Source organism: Heloderma suspectum, chromosome 11, assembly GCF_057233095.1.
Source record: "Heloderma suspectum isolate Gila_16-S chromosome 11, 16-S_ref, whole genome shotgun sequence".
Taxonomy (NCBI): domain Eukaryota; kingdom Metazoa; phylum Chordata; class Lepidosauria; order Squamata; family Helodermatidae; genus Heloderma; species Heloderma suspectum.
The window spans coordinates 15495486-15516729 of NC_139468.1; the positions used below are offsets into that span (position 1 = coordinate 15495486).

At 45.3% G+C, this 21244-nt stretch overlaps 1 long non-coding RNA gene across 1 annotated transcript; it reads left to right on the forward strand.

The window, feature by feature from the left end:
* The first annotated feature begins 237 nt into the window (after nucleotides 1-237).
* Nucleotides 238-15103, forward strand: LOC146337038 (uncharacterized). The gene is made up of 3 exons (XR_014785252.1): nucleotides 238-411; nucleotides 3687-3862; nucleotides 14783-15103. It is a non-coding gene; the product is annotated as an uncharacterized LOC146337038 (long non-coding RNA).
* Nucleotides 15104-21244: the final 6141 nt, after the last annotated feature.

The window sequence follows — 21244 nt, forward strand, 5'->3', positions numbered from 1 at the left end:
TCGCGCGCGTGCACGCGCTCTCCCTTTTCCTCCGCCCCCCCCCCCCGCCCCGTTCTTTCTCTCTCACGGACATTCCCGAACTCCGCCTTGAGTGAGCGAGAGAGAAGGAAAACCCGGAAGGATGGATCGGCGCCGCTTCGGGTGTTCAATCCAAGGGAAAGAAGGGGACCGGAGTAGGAATGGGACGGGACGAGGGGGAGAAAGAAAGGATATAGAGCGAGACGCAAAACCCGCCCTGGCTTTTTTTGCTTGCAGAAAGTGGGAACGGGAGGGTTAAAGAGTCCCGGTCGACTGCAAGCCCCGATCCTAGGCATGTTTGCTCAGAGGTAAAGAGGACTGAGCTCAGTGTAGCCGGCGAAGGCTTTCTCCCTACTCAGGAGTTTGGCGATTGCAGCCTCGGGCGCTTTACTCGTGAGTAAACGTGCGTGGGATTGGCTGGGGAGGGGCGCAGCAGCAGTAGGAAAGCAGCGGCGCTACTCCCCCAAATCTGATCCGTCCCCCTCAGTTGCAGGAGAAATAGAGCCGTTCCACAGAAGGCAGCCGCAGTAGCTTTTTTTAATGCCTTTTTGCATTTCTGGCCTCTAAATCAAGTACAAACTGTGCATTTGCTACATCTTCAGTTTTTTTCTTCTGTATAATGGTGATTGGCTATGATAGCAAACCAGAAACTCCTTTCTCGCAGGCAGTATGCCAGTGCATGCCAGTCGCTGGGAGGGGAACCGCAGGAAAGATCTGTTCCTTACAGGCGTTGCTTTTGCACTTCATACAGAACCTTAGGGTTGGAAGGGGCCTACAAGACCATCGAATCCAACACCCTCCTCAATGCAGGAAGCCTGAGTTCCAGGTGGCCTCCCATCACAGTACTGACCAGGGCTGACCCTGCTTAGCTTCCGAGATCAAACGAGATCAGGCTCAGTTCCTTGGAGGCAGAGCTGGCGTCAGTGGTGGGCATGGTCAGACATTCGCCCAGGGGCCCCACTCTGAAGAGCCTCCTGGAGTTGCTCCTCCTCTTCACCCTTGCAACCTGCCTTTTCACCTGCCTCTTGCAGGTGACAGGCAACAATGATGGTGAGAAGGAGGCACAGCAGATGCCGCTGCCTGCTTGCTCACTGGCTCTCTGCCTGCCAAACAAGCAAGTGGTAGCCACGATGAGAAAAACGCAGCGCAGTGGCAGCTGGTGGCAATGGCAGTGTGAAGGTAGACTCATTGAGGGAGTGAGCCCGTTCAGGGTGTGTTGCCCAAGGGGCAACCTGGAGCCAGCACTGCTTGGAGGCATTTGGAGAGCCACCCTAGGCAGTAGGATAGGACACTGGACTAAGTGGACCATTGGTCTCTGAGATGTAGCCCAGCAGGGAGCTTCCTGTGTTTCCAAGAGCACAATCCTATGCAGGTTTAGACAGAAAAAGTCCTACAACTCCCAGCATTCCCCAGCCAGCTATGTTCTAGGACTTTTTCTGTCAAAACCTGCATAGGATGGCACCCTAAGGCCCTCTTCTACTTTCTGTCCCACATTCACAACATTCATGTATGGAGCTATATGTACAGCAGCCTTCCTCAGCCTGGTGCCCTCCAGATGCAACTCCCAGAATTCCCAGTCACCACAGCCAACTGGGAGGGCACCAGGTTAAGGAAGAATGTTGCCATACGGTATTCTCACATTTTTGAAGCCCTTTTCCAACAAAACAAAAAGCTTTGCCTCAGATTACACCACTTTAATCCATACCAGATGTCTCCTTTATCATGAATTCCTTCCCATGCACATACCCACCACAAAAAACAACCTCCACCCCTCCATGGTTTGATGCATATCTGGATAGTCCTTGAGCACAACATTAACCAATGGTGTAGTGGAAAGTGAACATTGGGGAGCGCAGCCCAGGGACTTTTTTCAGAGCAGGAACAGGTGACATCTGTTGTCGCACCAAGGTAATTGATGGATCCTTCTTGCTCTGGCAAATTAATGAGGTGATAATGAGGCTTTAAAGTTTTGCTATTGTTTGTGACTGATTAGCAAAGAGAAAGTCAGAGAATGAGGGAAATAGTCAAACTGAGTCTGGATACTAAATAAATCCAACCATATAGAGTCATCCTGGTTCTGCATCCATTTTTGTTAGCTGTATAGATAGATGAGAAAAGCCTGTTACCCTGGTCTGTGGACGTGTGGGGACTGGATGCACTACTTTAATACACCAGATATAATTTCCAGAGGGTTAGCCATGTTGGTCTCCTGCAGCAAGAACAACAAAGAGTCCTGTAGCACCTTAAAGACTAACAAATTTATTCTGGCATAGGGTTTTGTTGAGAACAAAGGAACATGGCAGCGAGAGGGGCAAGAAGGATACCTATGGAATCGTTTCTTAGGGTACAATCCTATGCAGATTGGCGGCCGCCTCCAAACTCAGAGGCAACCACCTATCCAATGCAGGGCAGAAGAAGCATGGAAGGGATTGTTCCCTCCGCGCTTCTCCTGCTCTGCATTTTTGGCTAGACAGCCAGTTTCAGCTGGCTAGTCGCAGGAGGGCGGAGCAGGGGAGGAGGCTGCTGCATGACACATAGGATGTGTCAGACCGGCATTTCCACCCTGGAACGCCCCATTTTGGCTGCTCTGTGCTCCTTTTGCAAGCGCAGAGCACGGGGCTGTCCCATGCTGCCTGCGGGGTACCGTGGAAGCGGTGGAAGGTCGGTTCTCCGGCAACCAACTTTGGAGTGTGAGCTCTGAGGTTGGTTCCTGGAAAAACAGATATCCTAGAGCCGTCTAGCCACTGACTAGCAGCCATAGGATTGCTTCCTCTCTCAAGTTGTAGGGCAGTATAAGCTGGCATCCACAGTAGGCAGATATAGGGGAGTGTTTTCTTCTAATCTTGCTATGGTGACATTTAAAATGGGATAGCATGATTTGTGAACGGGGGTAATGAGCATTAACCTGAAGGAGAGGGAGATTCCTGAGTGATCACTGAACACTTTAAAATGCACCTGTGATATTAGTTTAAATCAAAATTCCTTTCTACTCTTTCCTCCCAGATTGGGGCTAGAATAAACACACACACATCTATTCTTCTGCCCTTGCCCCTGAGGAAAAGGAGATAATTAGGTCTGTTTCATGTATGCATATTCATGACTTGTGTGGCTTGATGAAGTATCAGGTGATGACTTGTACGTGTCAGCGAACCATCACAGATCAAAGACCACAGATGGAACTTTCATATCACTTCTTATCAACTTAAACATTTACAAATATGCAGTTAGGGACACACATAGCCCAAGGTATCCTGATGATTAGAAAAGGCTTATAATCTGACGTCTATGCTGCATTTTTGACATCTAAAATGAAATACTTAGAGCACGAATTGTACCTCTTAAAGGAGGCAAGTATTCCAGCAGAGAATGGAATGTTTGACTGTGAGAGTTCCATTGCATCTTCATACACTTGAGCTGTATGTAGACATACTTTGAACCAGGTACAGATGTTTCTGAGGTGGACCATGCTTGTCTTCCCCCGCATTTGCTCCTGATATGAGACACGGACATCCTCCAGTACTTTCTGTACACACACACACAGACACACACATACTTCAGGGGAACTGTCTACTTTGGCATCCCTCCAAATGCTCTGCATGTTTGTTTGTTTTCTCCTCAAACATTTCTTTGGTGATTTTATTTTTAAAATTACATTTTAAAACTGATAGGAGAAGGAGCAGGTGGCTTCATGACCAACGCAAAGACCAGCCAAGCACTGTGCACAGCTCTGCTCCGAGGATGCAAGAGGTGGCAGACACAAGAGCCAGCCAATCAGTGCTGCACAAATCGAACTTCTGAGAATAAGTATAGGGCCCACTTAGCTTGAGCCAATTGCCTAAGAGAGGTGAGTGGTCTTTCCCTTCCTGGACAGCCATCTGTTGGTGGGTCCAGCCCTACCATTAGGCAGAGTGAAGCAATCACTCTGGAGGGCAGTGGTGGCAAGCTTCCAACTCTTCCTCCTGGACTCCCCTGTTGCTCCCTTCTGTCTGAGGCCAGAGCTGTGTATGCCACACAACCTGTCCTGTGTTTGCCTAAACTAGCCTATTGCCTCAGGTGTAGTGGATAGAGTTGTTGGAGAAATCCTCCACGGACTCCAATGAGGCAGGATTCTATTGAATCTGGCCCCCCAAAGTCTGCGGAGGATCAGATCTCCTACCTGCGCCTCCAGGAGGAATCCTCGTCAGCCGGATCCTCCCCACCAGTTGGCTCCGGAGTGCCCGTGATACGGCCGCCATTGCCGTATCACTGGCTGGGCAGATTGACTGAGGACGCAAATGGCGTCCGGGATGCCATTTGCGGCCGTAAAGGCCTTAATTTAAGGTAAATGCAGCCATTTGCATCCGCAGGTGGTAGTCCCCTTCAGCCAGCGATACAGCATGGCAGTCATATTGCTGGCACTTTGGAGCCGGCCGGCAGCTCCGCGGAATCACCGCAGAGCCGACCAAACAGGATTCCGGCGGGGGGGGGGGAGGAATGGATCACCTCCCCCCTCTGCGGACCCCATCCCCCCCGGAACGGCAGGTAAGCATTCCGCCCATCCCTACTAGTGGAGGACATTACCCAATTGCCAGTGTTGAAGTAAAATTCAACTGCCAGTCCAGCTGGCTTCTGTACATTATATGGAAGGAAGGCACCATCTTGTTCTTTGCCTCAGGCAGCAAAATGTTTTGGGTCAGCACTGCCTTTTGGGCATGCTGTAGCTCTGGATTTCCTGCAGTGAGTAGCAGTTTGGACTGGATGGCCTCCAACTCTATGATTCTACGACAGTACATTTGCAGAAAATACAGGTTGAGTGTTTCTACAGTGGGCTCAGTGCTAAAATTATGTATATCTGTACATGCCTTTGAAAGGGCCTAGACGAGATTTCAAATAGTTTGCAGAAAAATGCATGTCAGTTTGCAGCATTGCAAGCTGAATTTGCCAAAACAAATCTATCATCATATGATTACAATCCACCCCCCCATCACCTTGGAGAAGTTCCATGAACTTCATCAGGAACTCATTGGGACTACTTAAGACTGTGTGAGTGGGCCCTGAATTGTGGCTACATACCCAGAAACATTCATAGGGGGAAAAGTTCACCAATAATAAGCGAAATGCACAGACAGACCAAATAACAATTGCAGCACTATTAAGTATTTATTGCTCTCGAACAGTGGGTCAACTTGCAAAAGTGGGCACGGGATTATTTATTTTGTGTATTTTGGCATGGAAAGCCCACATTTTGGCACGGGAAGTCTACAGTTCATAAGAGACATGAGTTTTTAATTATTTAGGAGCCAAACTCTATTGGTCATTACATTTGTTATTGGCTGACACACAAGCACAACTGTATCCAAGTAGAAACCATGAACATATATTAAAAAAAATGTTTTAACATGTCGATTCTGTTGAAAAGATTTTAAAATAAAACTTGTTCGATCATTCCCTTTATTCACATCATTTATTTTGCATTGACTAATCTGGAATAAATGCCATCCAATAGATCCCTTTTTACAGTCATGAGGGGCTGTACATAATATTTTGTGGCAAGTTGTGTCCTTGATTCAGCTCACATCACCGATGGCACCATCAGCTCAATGCATGGCAGAGCCAAAAGCTGACTGCTGATGTCTACCATGTGCTGAGCTAAGCCCTAATCAGTTTCTGACATGCTAAAAAAAAGCTTGAAAAGTTCCATTTGCAATGGCACATAGGGATATACAGATTTTGTAAAACCCATTCCGTCTGTGTTTCATGGATTGTCAGCTGCCTTTCATTCCATCATCCGCTCATTGGCAGATTCAGATGTTTTCCAATTTCCTGAATTTGCATAAGTTCGCATTTGCGCAAATTCGCACTTGCGAAATTCACAATTCTCCCCCAAAATGCATGAAACTCTCCAAAGTGTGCATTTTTACACTTTAGCTTATGGGGGAGATCCATATTTTCAGCTGGTGTTTTCTTATTTTATGTATTTTTCTATGACTAAGTTTGCATAAAATTCTAGAAAGTTAAAAAAAACAAAAGACAGCGCACATGTCTGCAGAATCCATGCAACTCGGGAAAAACTAGTCCGCAGCGGAATCTCCAAGTTGGATTCACAGAAATCTGAACTCATTTGATTCTGTTGCAGATTTCTCCAACATCCCTAATGGCACATGGAAAACCAATTCAGGATCATCATTACATCGATCATAAGATTCAATTTGGACCCTGATTTGGTGCTTCAGAAAACATCCCAATTCTTCTTGGACCAGTTCAGAGGCCTTGCACTTCAGCGAGCTTTGGCTGTTGGGCAGTATATAAATGTAATACATTAATTAACTGAGGTACCAAACCAAAGTCAAGATTCACAAATCTCAGGCTTTGTGCCTCCCATTGACTATCATGGGGAATCAGGAAATGGCTACACCATTTTTTTCTGTTTGTCTGAAGTGCATGAGATTTGCAGAGATAGCCCCTTTGGAGGGGATTATGCCTGCCAAATTTCATAAAAATAGGTGTAGTGGTGTTTATACTACACGTGTGTGCGCGCGCGCGTGTGTGTGTAGGACAAGTAGACTAAGAACAGAGTAATTTAAAAATATACTTAGAGTTAAATGTTTTGTCTTCTGCCCTCATCAGTAGCTGTGATGTTAAATGTATACCAGGAGAGACAGTCTGGAATGCCAGGAGATGAAAATTCCTAAGAGAAAAAAAACAGAGGTGCAACTGGCATAATGCTTATGAATTGTTCTCCAGATTAAGGGCATTTGGACTAAGAGTTCTGAGTCTATAGATACAGAAGTTTTCCCTTTAGTCAAGCATATCAGCGTCCTTCGTTTGTTCAATTGGAAGCAATTGTAAATCGGAGAGACTATATTGCAGGTGAGTCTTGCAGTGTCTTGCAACAGGCTGCTTTACTTTTTTGGTAAGAATCAGAGATTTGTGGTTACAGACTCTTGTTCTTAGGTCTGTTGTAGTTTTCCCTACATATTGCATATGACATCCTTTTTTTAACATTCAATTAAATAAATCACATTGGTGGAAGCACATGTTACCGATTGTCTAATGCAGTAAGTTTTGCTAGTAACTGTGCTCCTAAAAGAAGTGGTTTCTTTGTGGTTTTAATTTTTGTGAATCGCCCAGAGAACTTTGGCTATTGGGTGGTATAGAAATTAAATAAATAAATTCTTGGAGGTAACTGCAGGTAATGTGATACACTGATTTACATTGGTGTGATCCTGTATATATGGAACTGCTGATAACCATTTTACTTCTTAGCAAATTGGATGAAATTTATAGGGATAGTTGCCCCTTCTAGGGGATCAAGCCTGCCAAGTTTCAGGTGCAGGGATTTTTGTGCAAGAGCAGCCTTTACATTTTGAAGGTATCCAGAAAAAGCACACACTTATCCCCCTATGTTGCTTGTGGACCATTCTTCTGAAAATGACAGGCGCAAAGACTCAGAAGAATAGGTGCAGTGGGTTATGTGAAAGGGGAGTCCTCAAGTTTGGGGGGTGAGTGATTTGATTCCCATTCCCTTCCCCCGTGGTTATTCAAGCAATTTATATTAAAACAGCGCACATTGTAGAGGTGTCTAGGCAAGAAACCTACAAAGTTTCAGCAGGAGAAGTGCAAGGGATAAGGCATTATAATGATTGAAAACTAGATTTTTTTTTCTCATAATGTAGCCTAGTACTATTGGAAAAATGTTAATCTCACAGCAGCATCCTTGCCCTCCCCAAAAGCACAGTGATTGGAAAGCCCCTGGAAAAATGTGCCCCATGATTATAAGGTGGGCCTGTCAGTGTTTTAATCCCACTCCCTCCTTCTCTCATCCCTCCCTTCCATCAGTGTTTAGAGAAACAAAAACAAAAGATGCTATTTTTGGAGATACACCATCTGCATTTCTGAAGCTGAATTGAGAATGAAGCCTCGAGCAGGGTCCAGCTTCAGTACTGGTCCCTTCAGAGCAAAGCCAGTTTGGCACTGGGAAATACCGGAAATGGTGCAAAGAGGCCTGAGCCAGCTCAGGCTTTCAGCTTCAGCCAAATCTGATGCACATCCCTCTATTATACATAGCAGTCAGCTTTTACACAATCTGGGCTTGCAGCCTTAGAATCACCACTCCATATTATGATGTAAGACATCTGCCTCGGGAGACCCGCCTTGCTCCCTTTCTATTGACCCTCCGGTACAGTGTGAAAACCTTCCTCCTGAGGAGGGCATTTGGTCTCTTGGAAGCTGAATCTCTCTTTAGTGTATTTTTTGGACAATCTTCTGGATATTTTCTTTCTGCAACTGCATTATAGGTAAACTTAATTTGAGGGACCTTCATTTGTGATATTTGTTGTTCTCCATGTTTGGTATTTTAATCTGCTGCTCATTTTCTATAATTATGTTATAGTTTTACTGTTTTTATTCATTTTGATGTAGTTTGTCACCTTGACCATTATTTTGGAAGGGCTGGATATACAGGTTTTAAACAAACAACAAATACTTCATGCACTTACTAGATGGTGATGCAATTCCCGTGGAAGTAGAGCAGGTATGCCCCCCTTCACCATGCATGAGTGGGCAACATGCAGGCCACAGGTTGCATGGTGCCCCCACTACCACCACCACTCCCCACTGTCCCCCAAATTCAGTTTTTTTTTTAATTGAAAACAAAATGGCTTCTATGGTGGCTACAGAGCACCAATGGTGTCAAAATTAGCTTGCAGACAAGCTAATTTTGACCCTTTGGGCACTCTGTAGCCACTGCGGAGGCCTTAAAAAAAATGCTGGCACCTGTGGAGGGGGAGGGTTCCAGGGGGGAAAAATGGCCCCTGGACCTCCCAAAGTTGCCCACCCCTAACCTAAAATAACATGATATGCAGATATTCCTTAAGAAGACCCAAACACACCTGATTTGCACAATTATCCTCCCCCGCTTTTTTTTTTCTTTTGAAGAGGACGACTGCACCTCCATGTCATGTTAGGTATGTGGGGGACATGGGCTATATATCTGCACTTGGTCAATGTATCATCACAAGCACCCCACTAACCCCAAATAGTGAGATGTTGCCAGGGCACAGTGCTTTACCCAGGTTTGGTTCCCTTTGGAAGGAGGTCACTGACGGTTATTAGCATTGTGTAATATTTGTGCTTATATACAAATACACTCTTTGAGCATAGGCGGAGGCACTCTGCTTAAACAGTCCAGCTGATAGCCAAAGCCCACTGCTTCCACACCAGCTCTCCTTAGAGATAGTTGTCATGTTCGGCCTAGACCCTCCCTTCTGCTCAAAGGATGACCTGGAGAAGACACCTCTGTCCTCCCTCCCAGAAGAAAGACAAGGTTCTACCTGACTCATTGGAATCAGAGGACTCTTTCCCAATGCAGCCTCCATCACCCCTCCATTGTAAGCATCAAACTTTCTTCCATTTCAGCAACCTGATGTAGAAGCCAAAGAGGAGGGAACCTTTTTGTTGTTCCTGTTGCTAAACAATGGGGGTCAGAAATCCTTGGTGATCTACTGCAAATCACTTAGAGGTCTAATTGTAGACTTCGATCTGTATTCTGCCCACTCCTGCTCAAGAACACTTTGTGCAATTTGTTTACTCCATAGTAGTCAGAGGATTCAAAACAAAATGAGACTCCCCTCAAACTCCCGCTCCACACAATCATGCAAAATTTATTAAAACAAGACTATTAATCGGGAAGCTAGTCAATGCAAGTTTAGTTTTCGTGATGGTGACTAGCCAAACAAAGTGTTCCTATGAAATGAAAATGAAGCTAATGAAAGCAAGGTAGAAGCCCTATAAAAAAAAGCAAATTGCTTGTGATAACTTGTTTCTCCAAAGTGGGTGGATTCTGTCTGACTGGCAACTTCTCAAACAATGAAAGAACAAACTAGTTATGTACCAAGTACTTCAAGGAATAAATATACAGTACATGCATTGCTGGAACACAGAATATGTCTAACAAAAAAAACAAACAGAGAGACACTCGGAAAAAAAAGGGGAAAGAAATATGTCTTTGTTCTTGGTTGTAATTACATACAACATTTCCTACACAATCAAAATAATTTTGAGAGCAGTATTTACCACTACTAGCACATTTTATTGCAAATGCTGAAGCTCATTTTGCTTTGCTTTACAAAATGAGAGGAAAGCTGCAGAGATACTTTTTTCCTTTATTAAGCATAAGAAATAAAATCTGTGCTTGGTTTTCATTCCAATTTGCCTCAGCATTCTTTTCTGAGTGGCCTTTGTGTTATTTTACAGTTGTTTCTTTTCTTTTTTTTAAGTCACCTAATTGAGTTGTCTCTCTTCTTTAGTGCATAAATTATGTACTACTAAGGCCCAAGAGGTACTGTGGTAATCGTGAGATAACCATTCCCCTGGGGAATTGAGACATGAAATGGAGCTAGGTGGACGACGTCCTCCAACTGTGAGATTGTACCACAGGCTGTCTTAGAGCTAGTTAAAAAAAAACATACTTTGCTAGGGAGAAATGTCTGTAGACAATAATTGCTGTTCTCCATTTTTCTTTCATCTACAGCTTCATCTACAGCATGCATTAGTCAATCAAATGTTTTCTCAACCCAGCATATTCTTAGTTTATTGGCCTGTAGCCAACATTTTGTAAAATTCAACATGTAAAATACAGATATTTCCAGGCTTCTGCCTATGACTCTGGGTTTCCTAGCCCACTACGTCCAACATGTCCATCCCACTACATTGATGCTTTTGTCCTGGAAGGCAGTCTAGAAATATTTTAAATAAAGAAATAGATATAGATTATGAGAAATTAACTTCAGTTTGTTTTTGTCAGGATTTACTGACTGTGCACCTCCCAGACCTAGGACACAATCTGCAGCCAAAGTCCATATACACTGCTGAGCTTACAGTGTGATTCACGACCCCCTCCCCCAAACTGCAGTCGACAATATGAGTACATTTGAAGAATGAACATAAAAAAATGTGTAGCCTTGAGAAATTTGCAGAAACACACTTAATGGGAGAAGAATGGGTACATTTCAAAGATGTGCACAATTGATGGGTACGTTTGGAAAAAATACAAAAATTCACATGATTTGTCATGCGAAACAAAATGAAGCAAAGATCGCAATCTGACATGAGATGGAATGAGCTTTGAAGTGCCATTTGGGGAACTTCAATGAACCTGAGTGTTACTTGTATGGATGTCCCTCATGCCACACCACAAAACTCATCCTGTCCCTAGACTATGTGGGATATTTTACAGCATGGAACAGAAATTCGTTCAGTTCATATTTTAATTCAAACTCACCTTTATTCAAATTACTATGCACACTAAAACTCAGTTATCCTTCCAAATTCACTTTTATATGAATTTTGCTATGGAATTCACCAATCAATGTGTACAAACATGTATATTATGGAAAATAGCATTAAAATGCACTACATTAGGAAAATTGCAGGCAAAAGAATGTCCACGTTAGGCAAAAATTCATACAAAAGGGCATGCGTTAGGAGAAACGTGCACAAAAATGCTTATGAATTTTCATGCAAACTTTAAAAAAACATTCTCAAACTTTGAGATGAGCTGAACTTCAGACTGAAAAATCAAGAAACTGAGGAAAAACTGACATTGAAAATTCATCCATCCCAAGGTATTTCCCTTTGGTCTTTAAGTATGTTGCCATCTCATTATCAGTCACAGTTTTCCACATCCTCTTCTCCCATCACCACCTCCCACACCCCATTGCAACCTACCTTTGCCTTGACTCATAGTAAGGTTGCAGAATCCCAGAGAGCGGAGTGCTCACAATGTACCAAGAGTCTGCTGTTGCTTTTGTTGTTGCTAGTGTGAATGCAGTCCTCTCTGCCCAACAAATGGTTACACTTAAAGCAGGGCTGCAGAACCAGTTTCAACCTGGGGCCCAAATGCCATTTCAGAGAAGCTCTTGAGGACTGCAATCCATTTATTTACTTACTTACCACTCCACATCCGAAGATTTTGGAGCAGTGAACAACAAAAGTAAAAGAATAAAACACCAGGTTAAAACAGTTAAAACGTGTTTTTTTTAAGACAAATTCCAATAAGGTTGAATTTAATAAACCGCAATTGGTAATGCAAGGAAGGCCTCTCAAAATAGCAATGTCTTCAGGAAGCACCGGAAGGAACACAACATTGGTGCCTGCCTGACCTCCAAAGGCAGGGAGTTCCACAGGAAGTGGGCCACCACACTGAAGGCTCTTTTCCTGGTGGACTGCAACCGGACCATGGGTCCCTGTGAAACCACCAGAAACATTCTAGTGGTGAGCAGGGCCAAAGGCAACAGGAGCAAGGCCAGCATGCCCAAAATACCAGTATATTTCCCCTTCAAGCTCTTACTGCCAGCAACTACACCTTAGGAGAGGCATTTCAAGATTTTGGAATGCGGAAAAAAATGCACAAAAGTCAGGAAAACACCCAACGATTGATGGTTGGGGAAAAGGAGTCAGGGTCACATGAAGGAGGCAGGGTCAAGGGAAGGGTTGGGGCCAGGAGGAGGAGGCATGTCCTTCTGAGGAACCCTGGAGAGCCAGACAGGCACCACAGAAGCCTGATTTGGCCCCCAGGGCTTTGGTTCTACACCGCTGACTAAAACAGTGGCTTCATTCACTGCTTTCCTACTCCTGACACACCCCACTGAGACACAAGAGCCACCAAGGTAGAGGGGGCCAGGCCCTTTCTGGACCCAGGTAGCATAGAGATGGAGTGTCTGCTCTAAGGCATTTGGAAATCTTCCTTACAGTGGGAAACCCTCTAGAGATGAGCTAATTTAGACAGCTTTATGGAATAAAGGGCCACTAAGAGTTGGTTATCTTGTAACTGACTTTAATTTCGCTACCTGTTTATAGGAGTGCAGAGGCTGACACAGATGTTCCTTTTGCCTTCCTGGTGTGTATGTTGGAAGGAAAGCAAATACTTGTGCAACCATAACCACGATACATTTTGTATGTTCTTTAAAAAATAAAAACCACATATTGGGTACCTATAAGAGATTCTCCATTTCATTCAGTCTGCCATGAGTTGTCCATATATGAGTTAAAGGGTGAGGAAAACTGCAACATTTATTGCAGTTCCCACTTATTCCTCTGTATACCAGGAGGTTTGGGGGGGGGCAATTGCCCTCACACCCTAGTTGCAGGCTTCTTACCTGGCTGGCCATTGTGAGAAGCAGGACACTGGATTAGATGGACTTTTGATCTAATCCAGCAGGGCTCTTTTGCTGAAGCCCTCCCTTCCCCAAATAGCCAGGTGAGGCTGATGCCTATGAGTGGTTCCTTCGGCCTTGGTTCACATGCAGGCAGCGTGTGTGTCTCCCCAGGACCTATTCACAAAAGGAAAAAAGCTTCCTCCTCTGCAGTTAACTAAAGAAGTTCAGTGGCCAGTTATATTCATCAGTGAACAATGCTAGTCAGCATGTAATATTTACACGGATATAATATAATATTTACATGGACATAATATAATATTTATATGGATATAGAGTAGGGCTGTGCTCTGCTTCGGCCCGAGGCTCAAACCCCAAGTCGAAGCGGGCTGCTTTGGGTCACTTTGAGCCTCTTCCGAGGCAAAGTGGAGGGGGCACGGAGCGACCCTGAGCGGGTCAGGGGCTCTCTGAAGTGCTCAGTGCTCATCAGAGCTTCAGCACCCCAGTCCAGCTGCGCCAGAGCCTCCAGGTCCTTACCTGCACCACCCACCTCTGTTGCCACCGCCTCCGCCGCATCATCGCCGCCGCTGCCTTCTCCTCCTCCGCCACTGTCATCACCACCACCATCTCCTTGCTGCTACCGTCTCCTTGCCGCCGCCGTCATCACCACTGCCAGGCCTGAGGCCTGGACGCACACCAACTCTTGCAGGGAGTCGCCATTTTTTAAATGGCAACTTCCAGGAACTTCCAGGCGGTTGCCCTTTTAAAAATGGCGACTCCTTGCAATAAGAGTCAACGTGCATCCGGGCCTCAGGAGCTGGCGGTGGTGAGGCGAAGGCGGCAGCGAAGGCAGTGGCAAGGTAAGGACCTAGGGGGTTGCTCAGGGGCGTCAGAGGGGGACCCAAAGTGGGGTTCAGCATCTGGATCCTGCTTCAGGTTTGGGGCTGAGTCTGGTCGGGGGCCCTGCCGAATCAGCCTGAACTAAATCGGGCCTGCCTCTGAAGCCACAAAGTGGCTCCTGAGTCAGATTGGGGGGTCCCTGCACAGCCCTAATGTAGAGTAGGAATGTCCATTGCTGGGAAATCCAGCCCTTTGGAGGCTTGCCGGATTTCCTCAGTGCCTCTGACTCAGCTTCCATTTGTGAGCCAACCTGGAAGCCTTTCAGGTTTCTAAAAATTTATGTAATTTGTGCAAATTGCAGCAGCTATTTACATAATTTTGCCAGTGTAGTGTAGTGGTGAGAGTGACGGACTGGGAGCCGGGAGATCCGGGTTCTAGTCCCCACTTGGCCATGGAAGCTCACTGGGTGACTTTGGGCCAGTCACAGACTCTCAGCCCAACCTACCTCACAGGGTTGTTGTTGTGAGGATACAACGGTGAGGAGGAGGATAATGTAAGCCGCCTTGAGTTCCTTGCGAGAGGGAGAAAGGCGGGGTATAAATGCAATAAATAAATAAATAAATAAATAAAATAATTTGGGGAAATTTCAGCTGTGATTTGTGTAATTTGTGAAAAATGCAACTGTAATTTGTGCAAATTACAAAAATCGCAGCTGAAATTTCTGCAAATTATGCAAATTGCGCTTGCAATTTGCACAAATTTCTATTTATGCTTTTCTTTTCTTTTTTAAGGAAAATCTGCCAGTTGGCCCAACTCATTGAGGACTAAATCCATCCAGCAAGCAGAAGATGAAACAGTCTGAGGAGCCAAGCCAATGAAAGCTTTCTGAGCTCTACCTAGGGATGTCAGAGAATTCCGCCACGGACTGAAATGGTATCGAATTCCCTTCAATCTGTGCAATGGAATCCTCTGCAGAACGGCACCATGAGGTCCTGCGGAGCCAGCAGTCATGCGGCTTTTTTTTTTTTTGTCATCCGCACAGAGTTGCGAAATTTTCATAAATAAAAACACAAGGTAGTATATTTTGATAATAAATACGTAAGTTTTTTTTTAAAAAAATGAATTGTGCTCACTGCCTTGTTTGTGGGTGTTCTTTTTCAATTGAAATCCTCCGTCTCCGTTTACTTTCAGCCAAAACACTTCCTCCTCCTCGGGGCTTCCCAAAACAAGGCTACCCTAGGTGTGCCTGAGCGATGCACTCTTGGTTTAAAGCAACGCCGTTTGAAAGAAAGAAAAACTTTTAAAATGACCATGCCCGTCTGGAGCCCTGCACAAGTATTATTCCCCCTGCTAAGCTTTCTATTTCCACATCCAGCCTTGTTGGTGACGTTGTGAGGCTAAAATGGAGAGGAGAACCAACTCTGTGCTTGTCTACTCAGAAGTAAGTCTTACTGAGTTCAATGCAACTTACTCCTACACATGTCAGCACCCCACTTGCCCCCAACTCAGCATTGTATTTCCACATCCAGCTCATGATCAAACCTCCTGTTAGTTATCTCAGAAGGCCCTTGGGTGAATGGGGGGGGGTTTTTTCCAGGGAACAGCTGGATGGAGGGAGATTACACACACACACACACACACACACACACACAATAGAAGAATACAGTTCTTCATATTCCCTGGTATGTTTATTCCTCATTTTGTCCATTCCCTGAGCATGTGCAGAGTGTGCTTTTTATTCAAACAAAGAGAAGGTTGCTGATCTTTCCCTTCATGCTGTATGTGTACAAGTGTGACTGCTTCAGAAAGAACTTTCCATTATACTGTCTCTTTTTCTTCATGAGTTTCATATAACAGAAATTTGGTATAGTGGTGAGAGGCCAGCCCAAAGTCACCCAGTGAGATAACTAACAGGTTTGATCATGAGCTGGATGTGGAAATACAAAGGTGAGCTGGGGGCAAGTGGGGTGCTGACATGTGTAGGAGTTAGTCGCATTGAACTCAGTAAGACTTGCTTCTGAGTAGACATGCACAGAGTTGGTTCTCCTCTCCATTTTAGCCTCACAACGTCACCAACAAGGCTGGATGTGGAAATAGAAAGCCTAGCAGGGGGAATAATACTCATGCAACGCTCCAGACCGGCATGGTCATTTTAAAAGTTTTTTCTTTCTTTCTTTCAAACAGCGTTGCTTTAAACAAAGAGTGCATTGCTCAGGCACACCTAGGGCAGCCTTGTTTTGGGAAGCCCCAAGGAGGAGGAAGTGTTTTGGCTGAAAGTAATTGCTGCATGTCTCAGGGCAGGGGGGAAAAAATACGTAAATATCTACGAAAAATAGCCTTTCTTATGGAAGTTATGCAGAATTACAGCTGTCGGTACAGATTTATCTTCGTAATTCTTGGAGCAGAAAAAAAAGAGGAGAATTCTGGGGGCTTGCGAACGACGGTACGGAGCACTGGCCGCAAACTGCGGAAGTCAAGCGGCACGGAAGGTACACAATTCGTACATCCCTAGCTCTACCCCACAACCAGAATCCTCCAACATCCCTAATATACAGTGGCGCTGTCAGGTCAGGGCTTTGGGGAAAACATCCATGGCCCCACTCAGCAACATAAGCACAAGGGCCCCCAAATGCAACAGGGCTGGCTGACTGCATTGCAAAGTAAGTGACATAATACGCATGAGCACCTAAAGAATCCCTACTTCACCTATGATAGATAGGTCTGTGAAGGTTTGATGCCTACAGAGGCAAGGGGGGAAAACTGGTCAGGCTTTGAGGGCTGGAGTTTTTTGTTGGGAGGGGGTACCCCTGAGAGAAATAATTTTATTTCCCCAGTTAAGTTTCAGTTTCACTTCCTCAGTTAAGTTTCATTTCTTCAGGGTTGAAACAGTACTTTTGGTTTTGAGGGAGGAAGGTATATAAAGAGTGAGAGAGTAGGAGCAGAGTTGGGGAGACCAGAGCCTGAAGAGGGAGCAGAAAGAAGCACCCTGGAGAAGCCTAAAGTACAGCTAGGGTAAAGGAACTTGCATTTTGCAATTTTTATTTCCTCTTAAGGCGTTTTGTGTCACTCAGCTCTATTGTGTAAATATCTTTAGTTGTGATTTTCTTGCTTTAATTTACCAGTAAACTGTTGTGGTTAAACCCTGTGTCTAGAGTGTCAATCACACCATGCCTACAGCCTAAACCCCAAGTTACTGGAAAGGGGAAGGTAAAAGAAGGAAGGTGGGACTCTTAAGGAGGCAAGAGATCCTTAAGGGGTTGCTCAGGGGGTCCAGGTCATAATGGGAACCCTGACACTGTCCAAAGTAAAAAATTATGTAACTGCAGCACTGCACAGATATATGGGCAGAGACACATGGATCAATACTTTCTTATTCTTGGGTATAGATCCCCATAAGACAGGAGTGTTAAACCTCTTTCAGCCTGAGGGCTGAATTCGATCTTAGAGAAGCTCCCAGGAGCTGCATTCCAGTGGTGGGCAGGGCCAAAGGTCAAGTGAGGAAGCAAAATACAAAAACAAAAAAACAGCACATTTTAGTTTAAAGCTCTTACTGCCAGTCACAAAGCCTTAGGAGAGGCATTTCAACCTTTTAGAATGGGGAAAATGTGCACAAAAGGCAGATACAACCAAATGATCAGTGGTTTGGGAAAAGGGGGCAGTGGCATGGCCTCTTGGGAAACCCTAGAGGGCCAGATTGGGACCCCTGGGGGGAGAGGTTTGGGCCCTTGGGCCTGAGGTTCCCCACCTCTGGCATACGGTAAAAGAAAGATGGGGACAGTGTGTGTGTGTGTGTCGGGGGTAAATTGTGGGAAGGGATAATGCAGGAGATGCTGCTGTTGTGAGGATATCTCTGAATACCACATCACTGATCTCTCACAAAATCTCTCACTTGCTGACTATTTTCAGATTAGGCATAAAGTGTCAAAAACTATTCAAGTCTTTTTCAGCAAAAATCTGCAGCGAAGAGACTGTTAACTGTCATCTAGCCTACAGGCATCTGTGCACGTCTTCAGCAAAATGAATGCAGATCAGGCCAAAATACTGTCTTTCCACTTGTTCTTATTTATCCCATCACTTGGATGACTTACAATCTTTTTGTGCTGTAAAGCAATAGACCAAAGATTAAAATAAGACTTCCTTCCACAAGCCCTGAAGCAGAATCCATCAAAAGAGTAGGCTCTCCTTTGGTAAGGCAGAAGCTTTGTTTCCCCACAGAAAGTCCCTGCCTAGCAGCCGATCTGTTTAGCAGCTGGTACTTGCATAGGGCGCTTGTGTGCCAACCTGCTACATGGAGGCGAGGTGCTACTTTACCATTTCAAGAAAGAAGGGGGGATTAGAAATATATAGATAAAAAGGGAAGGATGCCAAATAGAACGACGCTGGGATACTCCAGTTTCTCTCTAGCTTGTGCCAAGGGAGCACAGCATAAAAGGAACAGATTGACGATGAACCCATCCAAGAAAAACCAGGAGGAAGAGGAAGTCTAAGATTCATAAACAATTGTTTTGAATGATGCTAGTATAGTTTGCTTCTTTGACTTTTCTGGCTCTACAAGCAGCCTTTAAATAGGAGCCATTGAAATAGGGGGCTGGGGCTTCATTTTGATTGTCTAAACAAGATTTCTCCAACCTAGCACCCACCACATGTGTTGGACTACAACTCCCATCATTGCCAGCCATCTGGATGGCCATCTGGAGGGCATCAATTTGGGGAAGGCTGCTCTAAGGCCATGCTGTTAGATGGAGAATGACCACTCCTAAGGAGGTCCATTGCATCCACCACAATGCAGCTGTGAAGGAGTCAGTATTGTAACCAGCTCCAGCGAAGAGGTGCAGCTAGTGTTGTGTGAAAATTGGGCCTCCCATTTCCTGAAAGTTTTCTTCCCCCATGAAAGAGGCTTCCATTGTTCTGCCTCAATCTCAGGTGTGTTAGAATTTCTTTTTGTGATGTTTTTGAGCTTACCTAATCACTGCAAGGCAGCTGAGGGCGCCATGTATGTTTTTGCTTTGTATTACGAATCTCTCCATTCTCTGCAGCCTCCCAGGCTGCCTGCAGGTCTTGATTTGAAAAACCCCTATGGGAGAAATTATGATGTTATCCCCTGGGATCTAAGTGTGGGAAGCCAAGGAGGCTACAGGCTGCCAGAGAGATGAGTGTACAGTGTAAAACAGGCCACTTGTGCACACTCCTCAGCCAGCCCCTAATTAGGTAAACACAACAGAACCAAACCTAACCCATGAGAAATACTCAGAAATTTTGAAAGCAACATCTTTTCTATCAAACTGAATGAGAATGGTAAAAAAAAAAAAAATGTGGGAGAAGTTTTTGGCACAGCACTACCGTAGACAGCAAGGCTGGGAAAGGGCTCCGTTGCCCATCACAGGAGACCACAGTGGGCTACATGAATTAAAGGTCTGGCTCAGTATAAAGCAAGTTCAAGTAGCCTTTAGGCTGCAATCCTGTATTCACTGACTTGGGAGTAAGTCCCCCTGAACTCAAAGGAGCTTACTTCTGAGTATATATGTATAGGATTACACTGTTAAGCTTTTGTCAGTAACCAAATTCTTCTATACCCCCTTCCATCTCATAATCTTCAAACCCGTCATCGTTACTTTCGCCAGTGGAAAACCAAGGAAAGGGAGAGACAAATCTGCCATTATGTTTCTGCAATAGCATCATTTCCACTGGGACTTCCTAGGACACTTTATCCTCCAGTATGTCAATTTCCCCCTATCCCTCCCCCATCCAAATATTTAACCTTTCACAGTGCAACCAATGCCTTGTCCTTTCTTTCCCCTCCCCCTCCCCCACCCCCACTCCCTTCTCCTTGTCTCCAGCTCGGTAAAGTCCCCCTAAGGGAACATAAACCATTCCGAGAGAGCATTTTCCTCTAGATCCAAAGCCTTGCAAGATGCATGTGCCAAAGAGCTGACACGCTGGAGTGCAGACATCTTGACTCGGTGCCAGGATGCCTGTGACCCTATTGTGTGTGAGACGAGGCCCCCGGGAATAACAATGTGACAGCATCATTTACAGCATCATTAATGGTCAAGAAATCCACTGTTAACCCCCATCTAAATACTGCAGTTCTTTCTCAAGCAAGGATTCAATTCCCCACTGACCTTCCTGTGATTTTGACTTTCTAAACGAAAGCAGAATTTATCTATTTTTATCCAACCCAGTGCCAGCTCCAGGTTTTTGAGGGCCCTTGGGCAAGACACCCTCTATGGGCCCCCCTCCTTCAGTCAGTCTACCTTCTGATGACCATTGTCACCTCGTCCTCTCTCTCTCTCGTCATTGCTATCGCTTGCTTGGCAGGCAGAGAGACAGTGAGCAAGCAGGCATCTCCTGCTCCTCCTTCTCACCACCACTGTTGTCTGGGCCAGAGTAAGAGGCAGCTGGCAATCAGGTTGCCATGATGAAGAGGAGGAGCAACTCCAGGGAGTTCTGGTCAGTGGGCCCCTGTTGGGGTGTGGGTCCTCAGCAGTTGCCCAACCGTGTCTATCCCTGATGCCAGCCCTGATCCAACAATTCCTCCAATGAGCTCAGTGCAACATACATCCCCCCCACCCGCAATCTGTTATCATTCAACAAAACCCTGTGAGACAGGGAAAGCTGGGAGTGACTGAACTAAGCCCACCCAAAAAAATGGTGTGGCTGAGCATGAATTTGAACACAGATCTCTCTGAATGGCATTCAACACGGAAAAAAAGCAGAGTAAGGGGAGACATGATAGAGGTGTACAAAATGATGCATGGTGTGGAGAAAGTGGATAGGGAGACATTTCTCTCTCTCATAATACTAGAACCCAATGGGGTCATCCCATGGAGTTGATTGGTGGGAGATTCAGGACCAATAAAAGGAAGGACTTCTTCACTCAGTGCATAATTAAACTATGGAATACGCTGCCATAAGACATAGTGATGGCTACCAATTTGGAAGGCGTTAAAAGGGGGTTGGACAAATTCCTGAAGGAAAAGGCTATCAATGGCTACTAGTCCTGATGGCTATGTGCTGCCACCAGTACCAGAGGCAGTATGCCTATGTACACCAGTTGCTGGGGAACATGAGTGGGAGGGTGCTGTTGCACTAGTGTCCTGCTTGTGGGTTTCCGGTGGGCAGCTGTGGCCACTGTGTGAACAGAATGCTGGACTAGACGGAGTCTTGGTCTGATCCAACATAGCTCTTCTTATGTTCTTATCGACTACCCCTTCCTGGCTCTTTATTTTCTTCAGGGACCTATAATCTTGGCC